The following is a 27,675-nucleotide window of genomic DNA, read 5'->3' as shown; positions in this document are numbered from 1 at the left end:
CCTATATCCAACTCTCTAAGCCTTAGAATGAGCATACAGAAAGACCAATTCAAGGTGGAATGAGAGAGATGTACCTGTCTAGAAATTTCATCCCATGACTTCCACCTACTTCCGGTAAGGAAGTCTTCAATCTTTACAAAGCCATTTTCTTTCCAGAGATTTATTGTTTTACTATCTATACCTCCCTCTTCTCCCAAGTTAAAGTTGTTCAAATCCGTTGTATTACTTATTCTAGGAATAAAGTAAAATTTCAAAAACTGAATTTTCTGTTTGAAAATCCACTGGAGGGACTTGTAACGAACTTTCTTTGGATCTTTCGTGGTTCTAATCGGATCATATATTTTTACTTCTGACAGCATCTTCTTCATTGTCTGCCTCGTTGGTGTCTGAAGAAAAAAACCTAAAACTGTGATGTGCAAAAGATGCAAAGTAATATTCTTTAATATTTGGAAGGGACAGGCCTCCTTGTGAAGAAGGAAGGTATAAAATGTTGCGTGCGAGCCTAGGAGATTTTTTAGCCCAGAGAAAAGAGGAAATCAGGGCGTCCACTTTTTAAAAAAAAGAGACCTGGATTACACAAGGTACAGCATCAAATAAAAGATTAAAAAGAGGTAGAACCGACATTCGTATTAATGCTGCTCGCCCCATTAAAGACAGGGGTAATAAATTCCAACGATCTAAAAGAGACCCAACCTTTTTTAGCAAAGGTGAGAAGTTTAATGAAAACAGATCTTCCAGATTATCCGATATGAATATTCCCAAATACCTCTTTGGGGATGGATTATATATTTGCCTAAATTCTGGTGGTGAAGTGTCAACAGTGCAGTTTACTAGAATAATTTCCGTCTTGTTAACATTAATTTTATAACCCCCTAGTTTTTGGAAAACCGAGAATATTTTTAAAATTTTCAATTGACTAGAGGGTTTAGAGTCTAAAAAGAGGGCAATATCATCGGCGTATAATTTTATATTAGTCATGCCAGCTACTGGGGCTGTTTCGGTCCGTATATTCCTAATCGCAATCGCCAAAGGTTCGATAAATAACGCGAATAGGATTGGCGACAGGGGACATCCTTGTCGCGTGCCTCTAGGGACCAGACATGTCCCGATATTAGAAGTGTTTTTTTTTTTTTTTTTTTTTTTTTAAAAACCTTTATTTCGGTAGTTGCACAATACACAGCGTCTGCCTACAACCCCTCGGGGCCGGCCGCTATGACATCGGAGAACATAAAACAATCATGTCAGGATAAGAAAAGGTTTTGATTTTATGGTTTCGTCGAGTACGATGTAGTGAACTTCGAAAAGGTTCGAAGCTAATCACTGACCAGGAGAGACAGCACCATTCACGGAGCACCCAGAAGGAGGCGTCATATAGGAAGGCATTAATAAGGAAACAGGTGGCCACCATCCAGGAACTAAAAGCAAACACTATACCACAGAATGATGGAACACAATAAGCTCCCTGCTAACACTGAACCCCAACCCCGAAGAAACAAAGAAACGTAAAAGAGAAAGAAACCAAAGAGGAAGAGAGAAAGAAAGAGAAAGAGGGCCATAGAGACGAAGAAGACATAGAACACATCCCATCCCCCCACCCTGCATACCAGCGGAAGGCCACGGCCCACCCCCCCCCATTAGGCATGCCTGTCGCCCCAAATGAACCCCAAGTAGGAAAGAGAGTCTGGAGAGTGGGAAATAACCTCCCAGTCTCCGACTCCCAGAGAAGACAGGAGGAGGAAATTTTATATACTCCCGGTCACCACAGCCCCTTACGCATCCCCCACCCTGAATATCAGCAGCACAACTGAAGTGGCAAGCAAAGCGGCAGGTGGGGAAACTCCATTACAAATGTGCGAGTAAAGCAGACACTTGGCAGTCTCATCCTAGTCCCCGCCCGCCAATACGTACAGCAAACTAAAGGGAATCGCCCAGCCCCGGCCCGATCCTAAGTGGCCCCACAGATCCACCCCCGCAATAAACAGTAGCGAATTACAAACATGCGGATCAACCGATACATAAACAAATGTTCTAGTCCGGGTCATGCCAGGCGGTCAGGCAGGATCATCAAGGGAGGCAACATCAACCCTGGCCTGAACGCGGAGACCTCACCAAACATGGCCGCCGCTGGGAGTGTACCTCAGGCAGAACAAAGGAGCAAGATGGCCGCTCCCGGCAAAGAAGACGCAGAGGGAAGAGAAGCGAGAGTTCCCAGTCGTAGACCATCACCACATCGATAGTGACAAACACAGTTTTCCCCACAGAACAGCACACACTCCGGCGATGTTGAGGCAGACATGGCAACACTTGCAGAGGCAGAGTCTCAGCTTGTAAAGTGGAAGGGAGCTTTGTATCTGCAACTTTGTCCTTAAGAGAACCCTCGACACTGTAACCAGGGAGAGGACGTTCCACAGTATCCCCCTGTCGCCAATTTGTATCCGCCTCGAAGGGAATAAGAGGCATGGGGGGGTCAGACAACCGCAGTAGTTCCCTGGATGGCATAGTGGCATCGATCTTCCGCTCCAGTTCTCGAGTGCGTTGGCACCATGTCGCCCGCAAGTCCCCCAGGGCTAGAAGGATATCACCATAGGTCAGGTCTGCTCCCTGCTTCAGCATGCCGACAGTATGTAAAGGCGCCACCGGGACACCCTCCAACTCGACGGTAGGCAGGGAAGCTTGCGTCAGGGATATGGCGGCTTCCGCCTTTCCGGCGAGGTAGACCGGCACCGGTACCATGTATGCCGTTAGCCCACCTTGGAGGGGTGAGGGCGACGCCATAGGACGGGGGAACAGTAGTTAAGGCAAGAGGAGTTGCTGCTCGCTATACAGGGCTCACACAATGGGAGAGCCCTCGGCTGTGTTGCGATGCGGGTGGTGGGCGATCTCAAGCGGATACCGCTCTGGCCGCTGGTAGGAGGACAATGGAAGATTCGCCAGCCCGGACCCAATCGTACCGGAATTCTCTCCGTAGCGAAGAAGGCTCCGCCAGGCCGCCCACTCCACGCCCGGTCACATTTCCCCAGGCGCCGGTCCAGCCCCAGGTCGTCTCACCGTACGTGTGAGCGGTGTCCGGTGGCGGTGGTCGGGCCAGAATGCGTGGGCAAAGTCCAAAGTCGGCAAACTCTATGAATCCTCGACCAAAAAAGCCGGCGGGGACATCGGAGGAATGCGGAAAGTATCAGCGCATTCGTGGTTACATTTACTCGCGCCGTAGGCAGGATTAAAGATCAGGATGTCATGTAAACAGCAGACGGGCTGCGGAGCCGGGAGCTCAGACGTCCTATCCGTCCGCCATCTTGGCTCCTCCCTCGATATTAGAAGTGTTGATGATAATCTGTGCCCTAGCATTCATATATAGATGTTTTAAAATAGTGATAAAAACCTCCGGGAAATTAAAACTGTGCAAAATAGCAAAAAGGCAGTCCCATGACACTAGATGGAAGGCCTTCTCCGCGTCTAAAAGCCAGATTTGAGCCTTCACTTTATTGGATTTAAAAAAATCTAATGCCTCCAATACAAACCTTGTGTTTGAATGGAGATGCCTGCCTGCAATAAAACCACACTGATCGTTAGCTACCAGACATCCCACTATTTTATTCAATCGGTTTGCTAAAAGTTTTGTAAAAATTTTATAATCTGTGTTTAAGAGACTTATGGGTCTATATGAATTTATATTCTCCTTGTCCTTTCCTTTTTTTTTTAAATGCTAACCACCACAGCTGAATGGAAAGAATCTGGCGGGGATCCTCCTCGGAGTAGGTCATTCAGTAAAAGTAAAAATTCTTTATGTAAAGTTCCCCCAAATTTTTTAAAAAATTCAATAGGAAGACCATCATCACCGTTAGCCTTACCGTTGGGCAGGGAACTAATCACCTCAACTAAGTCTAACACTGAGAAATCCTCTGTGAGGTATTTCTTGCCCCCATCATCCAATTTTGGAATTGGCAGTTGCTCTAAGAACTCCCCAATAGAATCAGATGATGCCCCTTCGGTCGCTTGATAGACTCCCTCATAGTGTTTTAAGAACAACTCGCCAATAGAGGCTGTGGTCTTAGCATACAATTTAGTAATGGGGTTGATTAATTGATCTATTCTATTGCGAGCCTGCTTTTCTTTGGCTTGCCAGGCCAAAAGCTTCCCGGTGTAATCGCTCTCCTCATAGATCCTCTGGGCATAGAGATTACTATTAGTTTCACCTAGGTCATAATAAAAGTCCCTCATCCTGCTCTTAGCCTCGTAAAGTTTTTGCCCAGAGTGCATCGATCTAACCCTATAGTGTTCTTGGGTTGCCTCCGTGAGATCAGTTTGAAGTTTTCTTTTCTCCTCCTTTCTTGCCTTCTGCTTTGGTATTTCTTTAGATGTTATAAACCCACGCAGAGTAGCCTTAAATGCGTCCCAAATCGTATGTATTGGGGCAGTGCCTCTATTCTGTGCAAAAAACTGCTCAATAAATTCTTCAATATCTGCACACCATTGAGGATCAAGGAGGTTAAGTTTATTAAAAAACCATCTTCTAGCAGGGCATATATCTTGTGATCCCAGCTTTACCTCCATGTAGACTGCCGCATGATCGGAGAAAGATTAGACAGATGAGCATAATTATATAACTCTAAATCATGAGAGGTTAAAAAAAAATCCAATCTAGATGCAGAGTTATACTTTGCTGAGTGGCATGAGTATTCTCGTTTAAGAGGATTAGAAAATCGCCAATGATCCATGATATCAAGGTCTAATTTACAAGTTTGAATAGCCAAAGCAGTTTGGGGTTTATTTTGACGACGATCTTTTTTGGAGGAGTCCAGTGAGGGATTCTGAAGAAAGTTAAAGTCTCCCCCCCAGAATATTAACCCAGGGAGCCCTGTTATGGCATTCTTTAACTGTAAAATAGGCAAAGAGTCATCTAAAATTTGTGCATACATTGTAGCGAGAATTATGTCTATATTATTTAACTTACCGTGTGCAATTGCCCATCTACCTCTATGGTCTGTGGCTGTACCAGCCAAAGTAAAACCTACATGTTTTCCTATTAATATACATACTCCTCTCTGTGCCAGCCCAGCTGAGGAAGATATCTTGTGGGCGGCCCAGTTCTTCAAAATTTTATCGGAGTCATCCTGATCTCTATAATGGGTCTCTTGTAAATAGATAATGTCTGGGTTAAAAAAAATTAACCAGCATTCAATAGCGTTTTTTTTACGAACATTGTTAAGACCATTTGTATTAAAAGAGATAAACTTCAAGATATTATTAATTCTTTGAGAGGAGAATGATGAAACATGCGAAAAGGCAGCCGTAACAGATAAATATGGCTAAAGGAATTTTAAACCTCAGCCTGTGTAAATGAGCATTAAGCAACATATATAGATAAATAATCATACAAAAACCCTACCGCAAATAAACTCTTTGTGCAAATAGGCAGATAAGGACTGCAGTTGTATACTAACAGCGGAACCTTGCTTTGTGCAAATACGCCAATAGGGAGCAGGGACATCTCTCTGAGCAAATAGACAAATGAACAGTAAAGTTGTACGATACCAGCAAAAACCTTTCTTTGTGCAAATAGGCGAATAAACAGTGCAGTTATATGAAAATAGCAAGACCTCTCTTTGTGCAAAAAGGCAAATGGATAATACGGTTGTGCAACAATTTGCAAATGAGCAGCAAAAACCCTTTCTCTGTGCAAATAAGCAAATAAACAGTGCAGTTATATAATAGCAGCAAAAACCTCTCTTTATGCAAATAGGCAAGTCAAGAGTGCGATTGTATAATAACGCCAAACCCTCTCTTTGTGCAAATGGGCAGACCATAACGAAACGTATCAGTCTAGATGTTAAAGCAAAAGACCTCATCCGTACCATAACTGTGTTGAACTTAATATTAGAACAAATGATTCTTCAATATATGAACTCTCTATTTCCCCCCCCCCTGCAACACCACCCTTCACATCCCCTCCACCTCCCCCCTCGAGCGGACGGTACCCCCCCCCCCCGTGTCCCACTTCCGTCCTTCTCTGATGTTTCTTCTTTTTGGATGCCATGTCATTGCATCCTTGTGTGCTTCCTGTCCCCGTCGGGGGCTCACCATTTAAATAGAAAAACGATTAGCAGTGAGCTATGCACCTAAACCTTCAAGGAATGTCTGAGCTTCGTATAAGTTCGTAAAAATAAAAAACTTCCCTTTGGTCAGTACTTTAAGTTTTGATTGCTGCACAATCATAGCTTGGGCTCCCTTGCTTTTAAAAGAGTCAATCAGTTTAACAAAGTCCCTGCGTCTGTGAGCAGATGCTGCTGACATATCTGAAAAAATCCGAAAATTATTCGCACCGTCGGCGTTGAATGATTTCTTAGAATATGCAGTATTTCAAATTTTCTCCTTTACCCTAAAATCAGAGACATTAAGCAAAATTGTACGCAGATATTTCAGATTATTTTGTCTATACGCCGGGACTCTGTGTGCTCTTGTGATTGTTAAATCTCCTTGGAGCTCAGGTATGGCTTTCTTCAGAAGGGACTCTGACCACTTAACTACATCCTTGTATGCCTACCAAGCGTAAGTTAGACCTCCTATTATAGTTTTCAAGGTCCTGCATTTTTTCCGCTAGCTGGGTTTTCTCTCTATTGGCTGCCAGGAGATCTTTCTGTATTGCCGATAGGGAGTCCTCTAAGGATGAAATCCGCGTTTCGGCTTCGGTGACTCTTAAGGGGAAATTCCCAAAACTTTCTTCCATTTTTGTAAGCCTGCTGTGCAGCTGAGAGATTTCCTGAGCCTGGGAGTATTTGAAATCTCTTAATTCCTGAAGGATCGTTCTGAGCAAAATTTCAACAGAGTTCGCTTTTGTGGCATTCGGGAGGGAAAACAGCCCATCCTCTTGGGAGACCTGAGATGCCTGTGGGCTTAACTCTTGACTTGGAGGTTTTGTAATGCGCATGTGGCTAGAACTTATAAACAGCTGAGCCGGAGGGTGGGAGAGGATCGGGGGCAGTGCAGTGTGGGAAGAATTCCTATTTTCTGAAGTTGGTACTGTAGGGATTGCTTCTTCAAAGCCTTCTTCAAAGTCTTCAAGACCTTCATGGCCTGGCGCCGCTCCCTGCACTGCCCCTACCATCTCAGATGTTATGAGGTTATGGCTGGTTAAAACCCTCTGGTATTAAAAACACCTCGCTCCGACTTGCCATTACCCCCCTCTTGATTCGCCCCCCCTTGTACAGGAGTGCTCGAAAGTTGCCCCTGTTGAAGAAGGGGTTTGGAGAAAAGAGGATATTGCTTAGGGGTTGACTGACTCCCAATCTCCTTAACTGGGGGTAAGTTATTGAGGACATTATCCACCCGACCTGGCTTTGTTCCTTTGTTCTTCCCCTCCACCTCGCCTCTCGCGCCCTTCTCACCTTTCTCACCTTTTTCGGCGGCAACTAATAGGCTTAATTCTGTTGAATGTTCAGACAGAGACAGATTATCTGCATCTATGTCCCCCTCGATCATCTGTTGGTCATCTTCGTTGTCTTCATCATCTTCATCGCCTTGGTCTCTCAAAGCATCATATTTGTTTTTACCTGCCTGTATCTCAGCAGTCTTTTGTTTCAGAGCGTATCTTTGTTCAGTTTTCCTTTTATTTCTCCTCCCTCCATTAGCCGCTGGCGGGGTTTTAATTGTCGACTTCAGCAACTCCAGTTTGGCCTGCTTGCCCTTTGCTCTTGCCGCCATCTCTATGTTGAGATTATCCGATGTAATGCAGTTAAGCGAAAACACCGCCGTTTAACACCGTAGGGCGTAGAGGGCGGGGCAGGGTAGGAAATGAAACAATGCAGCCTAGGAGGTTCCCGTATACCTTGCCTCTCACCGCCTCTCCGTTTTTTTTTTCCCCCTAATGCGCCGCTTGCTGGACTGAAATGGCCCAAAACAGCAAGGAGCAGACGAGTGGTGAACAAATGGATAGGTGGCAAGCGGCAAATGGCAAGAAGAAATGACACGTAGAAACTCCACGACTCAACAAGCAGCCCTAATGACTCTTAAGGCATGCATGCAGGGGCATAGGCGCAGCAGGTATAGTAGGTAAAGCTGAGTGTCAGCTGAATGGTGGATGTAGGCGGGTGAGAAAATGAGCAGGCGGGCGGGTAGGCATAAGCAAATATAAGCAGGGCGAAGTCTGGAGCCCCGTGTACCTCAACACTCCATGTTCGCATATAACCGTATCCCCCGTAGTCCCGCAATCCCGGAGCAGTCCTGAAGCAGTCCTGTAGTCCTGAAGTCGAAATCACGAAGATGAAGATGAATCACGGCAACATGGCAGCAGGGGAAAACTTAAGAGCACGGATCACATTCATGCTTGCAATTTTCAACAGCCTGGAGCTCGGCAGCTCCAGCGTTACCTTCGTGGGCGGGGCCACGACAGGACAGGAAGCACAACTGCGTCGTACGTGGGCTCACGTCACCGTCACCTCCATAGCCCCACTATTAATCATATTCATGAGGAGAAACTGTCAAGATTAATTGCTCTTCCCAATCTGAATGTTCCATTTCCCTGGGGGCAGCAGCAAGGGCACTCCAAGACTAATTACTTTGCTCATTTTGAACTTTCCATGACTTTGGGGGCAGTAGCAGGTGCACTTGCCAATAAAACTCAGTAACTGCCAAAAAGTAACTGGTGTTGTATTCTAGAAACACACGGGCGGCTTCTATTTAAAGGCTGCTCCCACCCTGGTTTCCTGCTTGGCTTCTTTGTCCCACACTCGCCTAGCTCCCATTGCCGAGCCTCCTCTCACCATTCCAGTCATCTTCTGTTCTCTGCTTCAGGCTGCAGCAGCTCCTCAGTCTTGCCTTGACTCAGCGACCGCTCCAGCATGCCATTCCCTAGAGAAAGAAAAAGACAACAAAGAAGCAAGCGAACATCAGGTATTTTGCAAAAATGTATTGGTTCTTGTGCTCTGAGCTCAGTAGCTGTTGATTCTAAGAAACTAAATAATACTTACATTTTTTTAAGCACATAATCGACTCTCACAACTGGCAGGGCTCTGCCAAGAATAAACCCTTATTGCCCAAAAACCTCCTGTCCACCCTAGGAGAACAAGTTGGGTAAATGCCAGCTTGACACACAAGCTACAACTGGGACACCTAGGCGCAGCTCATGACAAGTGGATGCTGCATTTGGGACGCTACAGGATAATTGTGCTGACATTCATCGAGCGATTCATTGAGAATCCTTACTCCAACGTGATTCAGGCATGGCCAGAAAGACAGATCACTACTAGATTTTCGTTTGGGGTATGAACTAATGGCATACAAATACATTTTGATTATTTTGTTGAACAACTATATTGTGAGTCAAATCACTGTTCTTGTAATTTGTAGATACTCCTCTGACCAGGCTTTATACATGATGGGTGACAGGCCTTTTGAGACCCCACTGTAGCTGCCATGGAGGAGCACCACAGTATCTTGTCTTTTTCAATTCCAACCCCCTTTACCTTTGGGGCCTGCCACTGGTACAGTGTAACTTCCTGTCACCGGAGGTAGACCCTAGGAGGAACTCAGGGATCTAGCATCGCCTTATCCAAACCGCCTGGGATTCAGGGGAATGGCTTTTAACACAAAATAAGCATATATACGTTGTTAATACCTGCAAATCAAATTCTGAATTAAATTTAAAATATTCTTGCTTACAAGAATTTTTTTTCACATTCTATTTTAATGTTCAACACCGAGCTGAACGGGCCTGTTTTTGGTGACAGACTTAACTTGAACTGTATTTTAAAGTATATGGAGCGCATTAGCCTCTCTTCGCCTCCTTTATAATTACTGATAAAGACCTAATGTGGATGAGCCAATTTTCATCACCATTTGCCCCATGTGTTTATTTTCCATCTGTTGCACCTTATACAATTTTGTATTCAATGCACAGCAATTTCTATATCAATTTCAGGGACTTTACATTCAATTGCAAGTAGCATCCGTTTTGGTTATCTTTTTCTTTCCTCAGTTCATGCATAGTCTAAACGTAAGGTGCATGTCCTTTATGGTTTCATCAATTACACTGGCATTACTTTTCCTCTGCTGAATTCGTTTGAAGATTCCTTCACAGTTTTGTTATTTTAGTAATTCCTTTCAATAATTTCTGTGATCAAATGTCCTTTGGTATTCAAGACGACAGCCATAAACCACTTTACTGCTTAGATATCATTAAAATATTTTGTAAAGTGACAACCGCGTTGTAACGTGACATATTCCTTCTGAATGCAATGCTGCTGTGCATTGCCCTTTAGAATGTTATTTTCTGTTGTCCATATACACTGTTAAGGTTGAGTCCTTTCCATAAGGAAAATGGGGCATCTGTTCGTGGCATGTAGTGCTGTAGATTCACATGCTATGCGTAATCCTGCCATCTAGTGTTAGGCTTGGTTGTGTGCATTTTTTATTTTTATTTGAAGAAAGTCTTTCAAGTCACTAGGTATAGTGACTTTTCCTCTAGCTGGTAATGCGCATGGTCTTCGAATCCATTGTTAGATTGTTTTCCCGCATGGTGGGTGAGGATGAAATGTGAAGTATCATGGTCCAAACAGATTCCATGGGTCCCTTTCACTCCAGGACTTTTTCCCTGAACAAAGGAGTTCCCAAGGGCTCTTCTCTGAGCCCAATATTTACGTAGCCCTCTTGGCACAACTGATTAAATCCTTTGGGTTTGAGACATTCTCATACGCGAATGACACCCAGTTGGTCGTCTCATTCGGGCAGCACATAGAGAATGTTAAACAAAGATGCTCTACCTGCATGGGGGAGATTGCCACCTGGATGTCCTGCAACGGCCTTCAACTCAATGGAAGCAAAACAGAAATTCTTTTGTTTGTCAAAGCCCCGAACCTCTGGACAGAAGAATGGTGATCAACAGAACCGACCCCACCCCTCTGCCCAGCAAAACAGCAAGGAAACTAGGCATACTCATAGATGATCAACTTTCAATAGAAGACCAAATATCCTCCACGTGTCAACTGTTTTGGCACCATGCGCCTACTCAATAAAATCTTTGATGGCTCCCATTGAAATCACGCAAAACACTTACCCAGGCACTAGTCATTCGCAGTCTAAACCATGGCAAAGCTTTGTTCCTTGCCTCCAACAAATCCCCCCTGTCCCAAATGCAAGTCATTCAAAACACTGCTGCATGTATGGTAAACAATATGCCTCCCAGGACTCCATCTGCCCACAAACTCAGAGCATTACACTGGTTCCATATTCACAAGAGAACCCTGTTAAAACAGCTCTCCATAACATACAAATCTTTGTCAGGCTCAAAATACCTACAAAACAGGCTCATCCCCTATGTTCCAAACAGGAAACTGCGCTCAAGCAACCAAACTTTTCCATGCCTCTGACGGATTTGCACTGCTAAATATGGAGGCCGTGCTTTTTCCCATCTGGGTCCGCTCCACTGGAACAAACTTCATCTGACCATTCACCAGTGCCCAAGTTTAGCAGAATTTTAAAAAAAAATCTTAAGACCTGGTTGTTCTAACACTGACTCTGCTACAGCAAGACACACGGTCTCCTAATGCTTTATATTTTTTCTCTTGCATCGCTCCGTGGAGGCACATGCATTGCGTTTAAGGGGAATGGTCACTCTAACATGGTCGCCTGTTACTATTATCGGGAGTGCAGCTTTTAAAATGTCCGAGAGTTTATTTACTTAGCAAAATCGTTCTCAAGAGGCTAAATTTTTTACGGCAGGCATGAACATTCGCTTTCTCTGCCTCAGATAACTTGCTTACAAAAGTAGATGTTATCGCTATAACCTTCTGTAAGAAAGTTTTAGCCCAACTGGAGAACAGTAGATTCAGAAAAAAGAAGCCTCCTAAACACAATATACTTCGGCACTCAACAGTTTAATGGTATATGCCCGTCTGTTGGTAAGTGGATTATTGGTAGGGGCAAATGTAGGTCTGCCACTGGCAATAAGGCCATTAACACATGGTAGGACTCAGCATAGGTCTTAGAAAATGATTCCTATGCTCAACCCTTGGTAGCTTGGCTGCGAGCAGGCAGGCTTAACTTCAAAGACATGTATGTAAAGCATTTACAAACACAAATTCAGTAAATAATTAAGACAACACATAATAAAAATCCAACACCAATTTATAAAAATAGGAAATATATTTATCTTTAAAATTACACCAAAACGACAAAAATCCAATGTAGGGAACTGGAGATATGAATTTTCAAAGATTTTGCATTATCGCGATTGACCGGCTAAAAGTCAAAGTATCAGGCCGACCACAATGGAGCCCTGAGCGGCTACCACTCGCGGTAGGTCCCGGTCAAAGTTTTTACCTACGTACTTAGAAACTTTTCTGGAGCTTTTCTTCCCGGGGTCCCACGAAGCTCTCAGCCAGTCTGGATTCGGTGAGGGCTCGCCGGATTGCCTTGCGAGGAGCTCCCGGTCAAACTTATGGAAGTCTGACCTCCAGATCGTTTCAGAGGAGCAAACCCAGGATCCAGGCTGACACGCGGTTGAAGGCAGGCGGCTTGGCTTTCGCGGTTGCTCCTCGTCACCTTTTCTTCGTTCGGACTTAGAAACTTTTACGGAGATTTTTTTCGCGGGGTCCCTCGATGCTCTTCATCGGGCCGGATTCGGTGAGGGTTCGCCAGCTTTGGATTTCTCCTTCTCCTGGTCAAACTCTGGAAGTTGGACCTACGGAGCTTTTAGCGGGACGAACCTGGATGGCTTGGCCGGCTCGTGGTTGAAGGCAGGCGGCTTGGCTGGCCTGGTTGAGTCTGTCCCTCTATGGAGCTTTTTTTCAAAGTTGCTCCAAAGTTCTCCAAACTTCTTGAACTTCTTCCTGAAGTTCCTCAAGGGGTCCCAAAGTGTCTCAAATTCACTCCAAGGGTCTGGAAGCTCCAAGATGGTACTTGAAAGTTGGGGACTTCAGTTCGCACAAACCACTTGGACAAAACCCTTACAAATCCACTGGTGTTTCGCCAGGTTGAGGATACTTGGTGGTGATGGTCCAGGTGAACTCTGTTAACCTGTAGCTTGCAGGGACTCCACTCTTTAGTTCTTTTGCAGCAAGGTAATCCACAGGGCTGTAGTTTCAGCTGGTGCAGTCTTCAGAGGACTGGCCTTAGAACTTTGCACTCCGTCTCAGCATGGCAATGTCTTGCTTCCTTAAATTTCAAGCAGCAGATCTGAGAGGCTCTGTCCCTCTCAGATACTTATTCCAAGTTCTCTGGGTCAAGCAGGAGGTCACTGCTGACCAATGGGAGCAGGGCAACTCCCCCAGAATATGACCACATCCTGTAGAGTGTGGCATTATTTTGTCCCAGAGTACACCAAATCCTCCAAATTCATAATGGCTGATTTTCCAGCAGGGAGGTAAGAGCTGGCTAAACACACCCCTAGGATGGCTTACTTTCCATAAACACTCCCCCTTGCATCTGTGCATTCCTTTCATAAGCCTAGCTCTGGCTGAGGTGAAAAGTTAAGAGTGGTAAATGACACTAGGGCCTCCTCTTCTCTTTGAAGACCATGGTTTACGACTCCTCCTCCTGCTCTGGCATTAGAGTGTAGCAGCACACTGCCCTCCCTGCAGAGCTGGTTAACCCTAGGTGCTCTTTATCACCTCTTCAAGGCAGCCTGGCTAATCCACTTAACTCTGAACAATCAGGACAGACCACTGGAAGGCTGAATCTGGACTTCCAAACAAAAAGGTCTTATAACTTCTTGTAGGTACACTTTAGGAGAAATTCAACCATATCATATTCTTGAGTCTATTAATACCATTCGGGGAAGTCTTTGAATGGTACTTCTAGCCCTCTCCTATCAAGAGTTATTAGTTAATAACTTCCTACCATGTTAACCTATGTAGCAGGGGATTTGCAATGGGAAAAATGACTTGGGACATTTTTCCAGCACCAGGACTTACAAAAACATATTTTATAAGTACTTGGCTTATATCTACAGGACCCCATGGGACAACTAAGGGAGACTTTAGGGGTTCTGAATCTGTAGAAATATTGCAGATTCTCCATCCACAGGGCTCATAGCATCAACGTCGAAATTGGTCAGCACTTTATCACAATGTGGAGAGTGAAATGTGAAATTTCACTTAACCCAGGGCATATAAAACTCATTTTATGAGGGTCTACCTTATAACTACCTGACCCCCACCCCTGGGACACCTAGGGGAGACCCTGGGGTTTTCTAATATGCCAAAACATTGTAGGCTATCCATTTTTAAGTGCCCCAAACCCCAAAGTCGAGTTTGAGCACAATTTACTTTTTAAAAGCAGTCCTACCACCCAGGGCTACTTTTAAAACTGACCTCAGGCTTCAGCAGTGCACACATGCAATTGCAGAATAGCTGCTGGCCTCCAAACTGACATGCCCTATTGTGGGCTAGGGACTTCTAGGTAGTTGTAATCCCCCTGCCCTAATATTTGATAGGGTCTGATAGGGTAAGTCATGCCAACCACAGGGGTACCCCAACCCTTAGTGTACCCTAGTGTATGTAAGTGTTTTCACTGTATTCTAAATGCGGCTCTTTCAGCATAGCACTTGCCCTGGGCCTGGTTAGGCAGAGCCCAGGGTCAGTCAGAGTCAGTTACCACCAGTACCATTCAGCAAAAAGTTGGGGGGTGCCCAGGGCACAAGATGACTTTGCAAAATAGCCCCCCCAAACGAAAGGTGATGGGTTACTAACCTGCACCCTGGTAGTCCTCATCAGCTAAGTGGAAAAACCTGGAAAGGCCATTTACATGGGGAACCACAGGTCGGTGTTCCACTGTAAAGTCCATACCCTGTAGGGAAATGGACCACCTAAATAGCTTGGGATTCTCCCCTCTCATCTGCATGAGCCATCTGAGAGGCCTATGGTAAGTTTGAACACGAAAGTGAGTCCCAAATAAGTATGGCCTCAACTTTTTCAGGGACCATACCACAGCAAAAGCCTCTCTCTCAATGGCACTCCACCTCTGCTCTCGGGGAAGAAGTCTCCTGCTAATAAAGGCAACTGGCTGATCAAGGCCCTCTTCATTTAGCTGTGACAACACTGCCCCAATCCCCCCAATCCATTGCTCTGAAGCATCTGTCTAAACCACACATTCTTTTATGCAGTCAGGGGCCAGTAACACTGGTGCTAAACACATAGCAGCTTTCAGATTGTCAAAAGCCTTCTGACACTTATGTGCAATCCACCTTCTTGGGCCTATTTTTAGATGTGAGTTCTGTTAGGGGCCCCACAATGGTCCCATAATTTTGAACAAACCTTCCATAGTACCCTGTCAGTTCAAGGAATGCCCTGACCTGAGTCTGGGTAACAGGAGCTGTCCAATCCTAAATAGTTTGGATTTTAGCTTGGAGAGGCTATACATGGCCCGCACCTACCAGGTGGCCCAGGTACACCACAGAACTCTGCCCTATTTGGCACTTGCTTGCCTTAATAGTCAGGCCTGCCTGCTGCATGGCCTCAAGCACTTCCCTTAGGTGGCTTAAGTGATCACTCCAGGTAGAACTGTATACAGCTATATCATCCAGGTAAGCTGCACTGAACTGTTCCAACCCAGACAAGACCCCGTTCACCAACCTTTGGAAGGTGGCAGGTGCATTCTTTAATCCAAAGGGCATTACCTTGAACTGATAATGTTCCTCTGATGTGGAGAATGCTGACCTCTCCTTTGCTCCATCAGCGAGGGCAATCTGCCAGTAACCTGAAGTCAAATCAAAAGCACTCTGGTACTTAGTAGCCCCTAACCTGTCAATGAGCTCATCAGCTCTAGATATAGGGTGAGTGCCAGTCTGCGTGACTGCATTCAATCCTCTGCAGTCCACACAGAACCATAACTCCTTGGGTCCCCCTGAGGATTAGGTTTAGGTACCAGCACCACTGGACTGGTCCATGGACTCTGACGGTTCAATAACCCCCAGTTCCAGCATCGTAGCAATGTCAGCTTTAATGCTGGCTCTGCCATGGTCAGACAACCTGTACAGTTTATTTTTGACAGGTAGGCTGTCACCGGTGTCAATGTGGTGCAAACACCACTCAGTGATGCCTGGGGTCAAGGAGAACAGCCAGCACACTGCTCCAGCACTTGATTATAGTCTCTGTGCTGCTGGTCTGTCAACTTGGGTGAGAGCACAACTCCCTCCACTGACCCATCTTGCACATTAGTGGAAAAAAGGTCGGGTCGGAAACAGGCTCAGTTTCCTCCTCCACGCCCTCATTAGTGACCAGTAACATGGTCATGTCTGCCCTGTCATGGTGGGGTTTCAATCTATTCACATGAAGGACCCTATGAGGGTTCCTGGGGATGCCAAGGTCAACCAAATAGGTAACCTCACCCTTCTTTTCAAAGACTGGATAGGGCCCACTCCACTTGTCATGGAGAGCCCTGGGAGCCAGAGGCTCCAACACCCACACCAATTGTCCTGGAGTATACTCAGGCATAGTAGCCTTTTGATCATACCAGTGCTTCATGAGCTCCTGGCTGGCCTCCAGTTTCCTGTTTGCCTTGTACATGTACTCTGCCATTCTTGATCTCGGGCCTAGCACATAGTCAAGCACATTGTCCTTTGCTTCTTTAAGAGGCTTCTCCAAAGACTCTCTCAGCAGGCTCAATGACGCCCTCACAGGGTGTCCAAACAACAACTCAAAGGGACTGAAACCAACCCTTTTCTGTGGCACCTCCCTTTAGGCAAACAGTAAGCATGGGAGAAGAACATCCCCTCTCCTCCTGAGTTTCTCTGACAACCCATTTATCATGCCCTTCAGGGTTTTGTTGAATCTCTCAACAAGACCATTTTCTTGTGGGTGATAGGGGGTGGTGAACTTGTAGTTGACATCCCACATAGCAGCAGAAGGTGGGTCCAGGGGACCAAGAGTGTCCATCCCCACCCTTTCAAAAGGAACCCCCACTCCTGGCAGTTGTATTAGGGGAGCCTTTGTCTTGCCCCCTGCCTTGGCCCTGAGCTGACAGGTGACACAGGAGCTGCAAAACTACTTTACCTTTTCAAACATATAAGGCCAGTAGAAATGGTTCACCAACCGGTTCCATGTCTTTGTCTGTCCCAAATGTCCTGCCAAGAAGATATCATGACCCAAAGTCAGGAGGAACTCGCTGTACTTCTGGGGCACCACCAACCTCCTGGTGGCCCCCTCCTTGAGGTTTCTGGCGTCAGTATAAAGCAGTCCATCTTCCCAGTAGAGTTTGTTAAACCCACTGTCATCCCCTTCCTCTTGCTTAGAAGCAATCCGCCTCAAGCTCTCAAGGGTGGGACAGTCTCGCTGTCCCTTACTGAACTCCTCTCTGGAGGGTCCACCTGTTCCTGTCAGTTCTGCCAAATCTGACAGCTCTGGCAGGTATTGAGTCCCTCCCTCAGAGGGCAGATCCTCGCCATCAGGATTAGATTCTTTCTGCACCTCTGGAGTTCCCTGGGCTGGCTCACCAGGCCCAGTGCCCTTGTATGCTTGGCCCTTTGTTCCAGGGTCCAAGTGTCCAGCCCCTCCCTTTTGGCTAGTCTGTGACCTAGTCACAGCACATACCCTCTCAGGGAGCGCCAATATTTTCATATGGAGTCCTCTCTCCACCTCTGACCACACAGAGGCTTCAGCATCATTGCCCAGTAAACACTGGACTGGGAGCACCTTAGACACAGCTACCTTCATAGGGCCTGTCACACCTCCCCATTCCAAATCCACCAAAGCCATAGGATGGAGTTTGGTAGTGCTGTCTGCATAAGTCACCTGGTGAAACTCACCAGGTAGCATCCTTTCTGGAAGCACCAGCTCATCCAGGGCCATAGTTACACTAGCCCCAGTGTCTCTGATAGCCTCAACCTCAGTCCCATTCACTTTAGGCCTCTGCCTGTACTTGTCCATGTTTGGAGGTAAGGGAGCAAGGGTTGCAATATTCACCCCACCCAGGAACACTAAGGTTGCTTCCACCACATGACTACCCCTCTCTGGGACACCACGCTCCACCCCTACACTTACATTGACAATCCCTGTAGATGGCCCCTTAGGGGGGAGCTTCTTGACGCAGACAGCATCTCCCGGTTTGTGACCTGGCTGGTTACAGTCAAAGCACTTACCCACTTTTGAGGGATCAAAGAACCTACCATTCTTTCCCGGATTCCATCTCCCTTTGAATTTGGGTTGCCTCGGGGCCTCCCCTCCTTGTGCAGGTTTGTGTGGGTTTTTGGGGGGACTCCTTCTGGTTTTGACCTTCCTTCCCTTGGGCTTTCCCTTGGGGAGGGACCTGTCCCCCTTTTCTTCTGGTCACTCCCCTGGTGCTGAACGGAAACCAGGGTTCTCACCCACTCATCAGCTGCTTCCCCCAGCTCTCTGGGGTCTGTCAGCTTAGAGTCCACTAGATACTGGCGTAACTCCTCTTCTGCACAATGAGTCAAAATATGTTCTTTCAAAAACTAATTATACAATCCCTCATATGTGTCAACTTTGTTACCAACAATCCAGCCTTCCAGTGCCTTCACTGAAATGTCCACAAAGTTTACCCAAGACTTTTTTTTATTTTATTTTTATTGACATTTTGTGCAAATACAAAACATTCCAACAACAGAATGGGCCAGTTTGTTGTTATAGTAATTCAAAATGCGGCTTAGTTACCGTACATACATTGTCACATGATACAATCGTTGGTCTCGTCTCGCTTGCACCTTTGATTTATGAAAACACTAATTACATAAATTTAACTGCTCACAGACATCAATATGTAAGAATGTACACTTACAAAGTCCAGAACAACATCACACTATTCCGTAGCCTGCAGGCTGACAGGTTGTTCCGCATCAGCAACTTCACTTTGTCCCCGAACCCATGTCAGGAATGGGTCCCAGATGTCATGAGGTCGGGAAGTGGGGGGACAAGCTCCCAAAAGACATTCAACTGTGTGTGCCCGTAGGTGACATCTGCAATCCAACCCTTGTGAGATGGTGCCCTCCTCCTACCCCAGTGCACCGCATTTTGGCGTTTAGCATATAATAAAAGCAGAGCATGTAACTTGCGCAACTTGGGCGGGGTATTTTTAACATAGCCCAATAAACCGAGGACCGGAGATGGGGCCTCCGATCCTCTGACAATTTGGCTCACTGTGGTGAAAACTCTGGTCCAATAGTCCGCTATCACCGGACAGTCCCACGCTTCGTGTAAGAAGGAAGCAGGGGAATATTTGCAACACCAACAGCTTTCATCTTCTCTAAGCCCCATGCGATGCAGGCCTATGGGTGTTCTATAAAATCTTTATAAGTATTTGAAATGGATCAGTCGGAGTTTGTAGTTGGGAGAAAGCTCTTTCAGCTGTCCACAGCAAAACTCCTTCTGTGCTTTAGTTAATGGGGTGGATAGGTCTTCGTTCCAATATTGGAGGGATTTAGGCCGTACCAAAGGGGCAGTGTTTTGCATGTGCGTGTAAAGTCGCGTAACAAGTTTGCGGGGGAGGGGGACTTCAGCAGGTTTTCTAGCGCAGTCAAAGTCGGAGGGGCGGCAGGGAAGTTCCCACAAAGGGCTCGACAGGTCGTTCGTAACTTATGGTATAGGAACAGCTCGGAAAAGGGTACCGTCCGGTCCTCGTCCGCAGTCGGAGGTGGTCTGAATTTGTCATCAGGGAACAAATCAGCGAAGGTGTGGAGTTGCTTTTTCTGTACTAACACCTTACTAATTCTGTCTCCTACACAGGGCATCATTGGGTTCTGAGCCAGCGGGATCCAGGGAGCGTACAACACAGGGATTCCCGCCCATCTACGCAGCTCATCCCATGCCCAACGCAGCGTTCCGGTGGAGTCTATATCTCCACGTGGGCTTCGTGACGGTTTATAGATGGCTACTTTAAGCGGAACAAGTGCAACCGCATCAAGCTCTACACCCACATGGGGCTGGAAGGGCGTCGGGTGCACCCAGAAATGCAAAAATTGAGCCTGAGCGCAGAGTGCATAAAGGTGCATGTCCTGAGCTCCCAATCCCCCCTGTCGCAGCGGAAGTGTTAGCATATCCCAGGACGTCCTGGCTTATCCACCCGCCCATGCTAGGGAAATGAGTTGCGACTTGAGAGAGGTGAAAAAATGCAACGTGAGTGGGATTGGAATATTAACAAATAGATATAGAAATTTGGGCAAAATGACAATTTTTGCTAATGCTATCCTCCCAGCCAGGGACAGCGGCAACTTTGACCATATCTTAACTTTTTCTTCTAACCATACAACAGCCCGCCCATAGTTCAGATTCCATACATTTTGTGTATCCCGACTGATCCATATGCCCAGATATTTGACCTCCTCCGCTTCCCATTTTAAGGGGTATTCAGAATACACTTGTGGCATGCCATCCGTTAGGGGAAATATCACTGATTTTGCCCAATTAACAACAATGCCGGGCAGGCCTCCAAATCGTATAAACTCCCTCAGAAGTGGGTCTAGGTTCTCCTCTGGGTTGACGATATAGAGAGTTACGTCATCAGCATATATAAGGAGATAAGCAAGCTTCTGTTGCTAAACCCTATACTGCACGCCGTGTGGTGTTGCCGGATACGGGCAGCCAGGGGTTCCATTGTGATTGCAAACAAGAGCAGGGATAAAGGGCAGCCCTGCCTTGTGCTGCGCAATATGGGGAAAGAATCGGACAACAGTCCGTTCACCCTGATCCGGGCTCTGGGCAGGGTATAGAATAGTCGTATGCAGTTAATGAAGAGCGGGCTGAACCCCATCCGACCTAGTATGGCAAAGAGATATGGCCATTCAAGTGTGTCGAATGCTTTGGTGGCGTCTAAAAACACCACTGCAGCACGAACCTCCTGGTGCAGATAATGTAAGACAGAGAAGATAGTTCATAAGTTGTGAGAGGTGGACCTTCCCGGGATGAACCCCGACTGATCCGGGAGTGCAATCATGGGGAGAAGCGGTTGTAGCCGATTAGCGATCAGCTTGGCAAGGATTTTTGCATCCACATTTATTATCGACAGTGGTCTATAGGAGTCGACCTCCGATTCTGGTTTCCCAGGCTTCAACAAGGTAATAATCACAGCTTCCCTCATAGAGTTAGGCAGTATCCCCCCCTCCAGAGCTTCTTCATACACCGCCAGCAGCCTAGGTGCCAATTTCTCAACGTATGTTTTGTAAAAAGATGTGGTCAGACCATCAGGTCCGGGGGCCTTATAGAGCGACAAGCTTTTTATAACTTGGGCAACATCTTCAGCAGTGAATGGGAGATCCATATATTCTCTGCGAGTGTTATTGAACCAGAGCAGCGCAATCGAGTCCAGAAATGACTGCACGCCCTCGGGACATGTATCTTGGGTAGTAGTATAGAGGTGGGAGTAAAAGGTGGAGAAAGCATTTAGAATTTCAACCTGGCCTCTAACAACAGTGTCTGGTGCGGTGTGTATTTCATGTATAAACGTCGTGGATCTAGGTGGTCTAATCATACCAGCTAATGTGCGTCCCGGCCTGTCCCCTTCCCTGTATCGCCTTGCCGCTGCATACTTTCCAAGGAACTTAAGCTCCCGCTGCGCCTCCTCAGAGAAGTCCAGTAGCTTAGTCTTCAGGAGGCCAATCACGCCTGGATTACCAGTAGAATAAAATCTCCCCTCAAGTTCCTTTATTTGAGCCTCCAGTGATGCAATCGTGCCCCTGATTGCCTTCAATACTCCCGCCTGTCTAGCGATACACTGGCCCCTTATCACAACTTTGAATGCCTCCCAAAGTGAAGCCTCAGTATCTACCGAGCCTGTGTTCAAAGCGAAGTACTCAGTGATATCCGTCCGTATCTCTTCTTTTTTAACTTTATTTTTCTTTTTAAAACATACAATCTTATTACCCCCCCCCTCCCCCCGACATCAGTGAAAAGCAGTACATACAGGTCCAATCAAAACACATATACTTATGTAGTACCTCAGAGTGAGACAGATCACAGTCTATATCGTGTGAGAATCCGGTCCAGCCCAGCTCAGTGCAGTACAGGAGTAGCCTCGCCGTCATCTCCTCCCCCCTCCCCCTCAGAAGTTAGCGGGGAATACAACTCTCCACTTGTTCCCTCCGACTCACTCTGTGACAATTGCCCTTCCACCGCCAATCCTTCCATACACAGAACTCGCCACGCCAGAAGGTCCTCCTGCAATTTTTCGTCCCTCCTAGAATACTGCATATGCGTTTCTTCCGCCAGCGTCCATTCCCTCACATCCCTGAGCCATGTGTCAAGCTCCGGGGCCTTCCGTCCCATCCAGGTAATCGCGACCCTACGCCTTGCCAAAACTAGCATTAACTGCAGCAATTTATAGGATAGTTTCCGTTTCCTCTGCTTGGGAACCAGGGCCAACAGGCAGTGTAGGGGTGTCCGTTGTATTCGGAGGCCAGTGGCGGCCGCGATGCGGCTTACCACCCCAATCCAGAACCTCTCTACCAGCGGGCAGTCCCAGGCCAAGTGTAAGAATCCCGCCCCTGCTGCGCCGCACCGAGGGCAGTTGTCCCCCCTGCCCGTTCCAAATCGACTCAGCGACTTCGGGGTAAGGTAGGTGCGGTGCAGAAAGTTAAAATGGGTGAGCTTGAATCGCGCGTTACAGGATACTCGCCTCGTCAAGGCTCCGATTCGCGTTCGTTGCCCTTGATCTAATGGCTCTCCCAAGTCCGCTTCCCAGGCCGCACACGCCGGAGGTTCCGGAGGATCAGAGTCGCGTTTCATTGCCGCATATAACAATGCAATCAATCTGCGGCCCCGGCCGCATGTCAGCATTACATGAAGGGTCTGAGTCATCGAGGGTATCTCCGGGCACTGCGGCCAGACCGAACGCACCACCGCGCGCAGTCCCTGATAATGTAGGTATTGTCCCCCGCTAAGGCCATAGAATTCCTCCACTTGCTCAAATGACAGGAAGGTTTCCGAGGGGTACAGATCTGCCAGCACTTCACAACCCCCCTCTTTCCAGTCCCGGTAGGACACCTGACGTTCGAGTTCCACCATGGGGGCCAGTATCCAAATTGGTAAATCCCTATGGAAGGGTGCCGCACCCAAGACCCGTTCGATAAAACGCTGCCATACCTGTGCCGTATGTTTCACCACGTAGGGCAACGCAGCGTCCGCTCCCGACCTCCGCATCAAAGCCAATTGAAGTGCCTTCGCTGTAGCCCTTCCCGCCAATAATCTCGTCTCCCACACATCTGTGTCTGCAAACCATCTGGCTGCTGGGAGAAGCTGCGCTGCATAATAATATAAGTCGAAGCGTGGGGCTTCTAATCCCCCCTCCTCAAAGGCGCGCACGACCGTCCTGAGGGCCACCCTACTGCGTGCCCCCGCCCAAAGCAGGGATGTCAGCAGCGAATTGAGGGTCCGGAAAACCCTAGGAGGGAGAGGGCACAGCGTATTCTGGAGGACGTACAATGTCCTCGGCAGCATTACCATTTTGGCTACAGCCAAGCGTCCCATTAGGAAAAGCGGCAGGGCGTTCCAAAATGTCACAGACTGCCTAAGTGAAGCAATCACCCGGTCTATATTCCGCGCGAGCGCCAATCCCTCCGTGGCAGCCACTTGAATACCCAAATACCGGAAACTTGTTTGTTCCCAGCGCAACCCAAGCACCGGCAGGTCCTCGCAGGGCACTGCATCAAAGCCCGAAAGCGGGAATATAAGCGATTTACTTCGGTTGATCCTCATGCCCGACGCCTCCCCAAAACAGTCCAGGTGGTGCATCAAGACTGGAAGTGCCTCTGTCGGTGCCCTCAAATAAAACAAGGCATCATCTGCATAGAGCGATATTACATTACGCGTATCCCCCACCTGAATTGCCCATTGCTCCATTTCCGCCCGGATCGTAACTGCGAACGGCTCAATCGCAAGCGCGAAAAGTAGCGGCGAGAGGGGGCATCCCTGTCTCGTGCCCCGTCCCAGCCGCCACTCCCCCGATCCCGCGGCACCTAGGCGCACCCTTGCCCTCGGAGAGCTATATAAGATCTGTATCCACCGGCGAAAGTTGGGCCCACCCTCCGAAGGACCTCCTGCAAGTATGCCCAATCCACGGTGTCAAACGCCTTGGCCAGATCAATAGAGACCAATACCGTCCGTTCTTCCCTACCTCTCACTTCATGCTGAATGTGGTTCAGGCATCTGAGATTCATTGCCGTATTCCTCCCCGGGATAAACCCACATTGGTCCTGGTGCACTAAATGCCCCATATGGGGAGCCAGCCTGGTGGCCAACAATTTCGTTAGGATTTTGACGTCCGTATTCAACATGGTGATCGGGCAGTAGGACGATGGATCATACTTATCTCCCCCTGGTTTGAGGATCATACAAATTTCTCCTTGGGCCATGGTCCGTGGGAGGACACCCCTCTCCAACGTCTCATGGAATACTTGCAACAGAAGCGGGGCCAACTCATCCTTGAATTCTTGGTAGAACTCTGATGGGAAACCATCACTGCCGGGCGATTTAGCACGCGGCAAGCTGGCCAGCGCTCCGCGGACCTCTGCCAATGACAAGCCCTCTTCCAATCCTTCCCGATCCGAGTCCGCCAGGGTCAGCATACTCAGCCCTTGTAAGTATGGCAAGTATTGGGCCTCTGAGATATCTGGGGCCGCCTCGTACACCTGCCGCAAATGAGTTTGGAGTACCCCCTGTATCTCCTGCTCCGAGTATACCACGCGGCCGGTGGAATCCCGCAGGGCCACGATACGCTCGGGGGTCTGCTCTCTCCTCAGGATCCATGCCAGCAGCCGCCCCGATTTATCCCCCTCTCTATGGAGGCGCTGCCTATATTGGCCCAGAGTGAATTTGTCCAACCTATCTAAGGTGTCTTGCACCCTTGCCCGAGCCTCCCTTTCCTCCTGCTGCTGCGCCGCATTGGGGTCCCCCACCCTCTGGATCTGTCGGAGGAACTCCTCCTCTTTTTGTAGATCCCGGAGAAGCTGTTTCCGGACACCGTAGGTGAGCCCCATACATGCACCCCTCACTACTGCCTTCAGGGCTTCCCACTTTGTGGCCACTGCAATGTCTCCTGCTCCCCAATTGAGGTCCACATAGTCCCCTATGGCTGCCTCCACACGCGCCCTCCCCACCTGGTCCCGGAGGAGGTCCGCCGGAAGCGTCCAAGTACGAAGATGGACCACCGGGGGTCCCCACTGGACCACGCATGCCACTGGCGAGTAAACCGATAAAAAGCGAGCCAGGTGTGTGACCTACACTGACATAGCCCTCCTCTCATCCGCCACCAAGACCCGATCCAGCCGACTATAGGTGTTGTGCGTGGGAGAGAAGCAGGTGAACACCTTCTGTGTGGGGTTCTTTTGGCGCCAAACATCCACCACCCCTATGTTTTCCATCACTTGTTTGAGTTGGTCAGTCATACGTGGTTTCGTCCCCTCCCGAGGGGGCGCCCTGTCCAGTACCGGATCCAGGACACAATTGAAATCTCCACACCAGAGTATCGGGGTCCCCAGATCATAAGTCAAGACGTCCTGCAAAGCCCTAAAAAATGCGGGGTCATCTATATTGGGCGCATATGAATTCAAAATGACTATTTCCCTGCCATCCAATTGCGCCCGGAGGAGCAGGTATCGGCCTTCGATGTCCGCCTCCATATTTTGGATGGCGAACGGCACCCCCGGTGCCACCCAACTCAGGACCCCCCTGGCGTATGTAGAAAAGGACGCATGAAACAGCTGCCCCCGCCATTTTTTCCCCAACTTCTGCGCCCCTTCATCCACTAAATGGGTCTCCTGGAGGCACGCTATCGACACTTTGTGCCGTCGAAGGAAGGAGAGGACCCTGTATCTCTTTGTGCACGTGCCGAGCCCCCTCACATTCCAGCTCAAAAACTTGTATCCCATGATCTCTTAATCCCTCCACCCCCGTATCTCTTCTTTAAATGGTTCGTCAAGTAGGGCGTAAGGTGGAAGTTGCCAGGTGAAGGCGCGCTGAGGTGAGCTCGGAATAACCAGTTTTAACAGGCAGGGAGCATGATCTGACAGTAAGCGTGGCAAGTGTGTTATATCTGAAGTCCAGGTGGCTATATCACGAGATACTAGCCAGAAGTCCAAGCGGGACCATGCGCTGTGGTGATCAGAAATACAGGTGCCCTCCCTAATTTGGAGATGTCTGATGCGCCATATATCTATCAAGTCTCCGTCAGTGATTATAGCTCGCAGGGCAGCACTAGCTGCTGGATGTAAGGAGCGGGAGGGCCCCAGCTTGTACAAGTCATCATCAAGAATGGCATTACAGTCATCCCCCACAGTATTGTACTGCAGCCCATCGCCTTGAATTTCGCCCAGACATTACTAAAAAAACTCTGGGGAGTCCACATTAGGACCATCGACGGCCACAATAACCATGGAGACACCACATAAAACCCCCTGTATAAGGGTGCATCGTCCTTCAGGATCAACATGCACTAATCCATCCCTCCAGTCCAGTCCCCGTTTAATCAACACAGTCTCCCCGCGCGCATAGTTGGAATATATGGAGGAGTAAACATTTCCCCACCGGCTATGTCGGAGTCTCTGTGAAGGTGTAACATTGAGATGTGTCTCCTGCATTAAACAAATGTCTATATTATGTCTGGACAAGTAAGCATGAACCAGTCTAGATTTCCTACCGTCATTGAGCCCTCGGATGTTCCAAGTAATGCAATTTAATGTATTACTGATGATATGTGTAAGGTGCACTGACAGAATCTATAAGTGTAGCGACTACGAAATGACTTCCAACCATGAACTGCACATCGTACCCAACAATTCACATCCATACTGACAATGAACAGGAAAACAACTCCAACCCCCCCACCCCCCCACCTCCCACTCCAACCCCCCAATCAGGTTGCAGAATTCCCACCCCAGAGAGAGAGAAAAAGAAAAAAACAAAGTTATTCATGTCAAAACCGGGATTCTTCCCATGGGGGCACAGTGATACCGGCAAACTACCTTGTTCGCATAAGATGGCCGGGAGTACTGTGGATGGCGCCAAATGCTCAAGAACTCAGCAACTCAGTTCAAGGAGGAACTACATATCGAAGAACACCAGACCCCATTTTAGTAACCGAACCCACATCCCACTGGGCCACACACCTCAGCTTTTCCAAATTAACAACCTGTCACACAATACGATACCCGTATCAATCATTGTCACTGAGGTGGTCTCCAGTAGTCTTTTCCGCTGTGCGATTGCCTTTTGTGTTCTTGCTACCTACATGCTTGGCAAATTTAAGTGCGGACTTCGAGTCTGTGAAAAAGTGAGTAGTTCCATCATACGATACTTTCAGCTTGGCTGGGTAGAGCAGGGAGTATGGAATCTTTGCCTGCAAAAGCATACGTTTGGCCGGGAGGAATTCCCGTTGCGCCGCCTGCACCGCCGGGATAGAAGGAGATGGTGTTGCCCTTGTGCTGTATTTGACCTTTCTCCCTAGCCAGCAGGAGGATGCGGTCCCTATCTTTTTTTTTTTTTATTATAACTTTTTATTGAATAACATTTATCTGTACATACAATTTCACTGCTTAATGTTACATCATTACAGTCAATTAATACATATTTTTACAATTGCGCACACGAGCCTCCACTAGTATCGCACGTCTTCGTCCGAGTCACTGTCCTCCACTGGAGGGGTGCAGATGTTTCCTCTATAGATGTACCATTTACCCCACACTCTTCCCCACTTTTTTGGACATTTCCTATTGGTAAATGTGGCCTTCTCCATTACCATGAC

The 27,675-nt window shown here is 47.8% G+C and overlaps 1 protein-coding gene across 2 annotated transcripts in view; it reads right to left on the bottom strand.

Annotated features, from left to right (window-relative positions):
• LOC146870470 (proteasome activator complex subunit 1-like) overlaps nucleotides 1-8,384 on the bottom strand; it is a 244,571-nt gene extending 236,187 nt beyond the window's left edge. The window contains exon 1 of one of the 2 annotated variants that reach the window (XR_014978165.1): nucleotides 8,157-8,381. The gene's annotated coding sequence lies outside the window, so the exon portion shown is untranslated. Of the gene's footprint in view, nucleotides 1-8,156 lie in introns of both variants that reach the window. The other variant, XM_085641893.1, reaches the window with a different exon arrangement.
• Nucleotides 8,385-27,675: the final 19,291 nt, after the last annotated feature.

Source organism: Triturus cristatus, chromosome 1_1, assembly GCF_964204655.1.
Source record: "Triturus cristatus chromosome 1_1, aTriCri1.1, whole genome shotgun sequence".
NCBI lineage: Eukaryota > Metazoa > Chordata > Amphibia > Caudata > Salamandridae > Triturus > Triturus cristatus.
This window is presented reverse-complemented; position numbering and strand designations above follow the sequence as displayed.